The sequence below is a fragment of the Mustela nivalis genome (assembly GCF_964662115.1).
Source record: "Mustela nivalis genome assembly, chromosome: 4".
Lineage (NCBI taxonomy): Eukaryota > Metazoa > Chordata > Mammalia > Carnivora > Mustelidae > Mustela > Mustela nivalis.
In genome coordinates, this window is record NC_139023.1 from 54,415,598 (window position 1) to 54,416,508 (window position 911).

The window sequence follows — 911 nt, forward strand, 5'->3', positions numbered from 1 at the left end:
GAGCGGACGGCGCCTGGGGGCGGGGCAGATGTCAGGGGGCGGAGCGGGAAGGCGCGCGGCCGCGTACTGGGCGGTGCTGGGATGGACGCGCGGACCTGGCGCAGGCTCAGGGGCGTGCCAGCCTGCGGGTCCCGGTGCAGGCTAGAGCTAAGAGGCGGGCGGAGTCTCGATTACGCCGTAGGGCGGGGGGCGGGAATGGAGGTGGGGCTCCGGGAAACCCGGGAGAGATAGGAGACGAGGGGGTTTACTGTAGAGGTCTAACCAGGTATTAAAGGCTCTCTCTCCTATCGAGTTTTTTTTTTATTCGTATCCTTTTTGGGAACTCTTTTGAACTTGCATGTCGTCCAGGGATGTTATAATGGAAGACACCCTAAGTATTGCTTTGGAAGACAGGATCCTTGTGAATAGTGCTCAATGTTTTAACACAAGTTTACTTTTGTAAAAAAGGTCTTAAATGTTTTATTGTAAAAAAATAAAAAAGGACATGGTTGGGAGCACCTGGGTGGCTCAGGCGGTTAAGTGTCCTACTCTGGATTGCGGCTCTGTTCTTGATCTTGGGTCAAGAGGTTGGCCTCACCTTTTCTCTGCTTTCAGCCCAGTCTGCTTGTCCTCCCTCCCTTTCTGCCCTTCCCTGAGCTCCTACTAGTGCACTCTGACTCTCTCTCTCTCTCTCTAAAAGTGAATAAATAATTTTTTTTTAAAAGTACGTGATTGAATGCAACTCTGAGAACATTGGGAAGCACAAGGAAGAAGGCTTAGGGAAGCTATCCTTAATACTACACCAGTGTCCGATCCTAATTTTAGCTGGATCTTTGATTTTAGTTTAGGGCACAGGGAGGTGGTGGGGAAACACCAACTGCACAGTGTGCTTCAAGGACCATAGCATTTACATCTTCATATATTTAATGGGG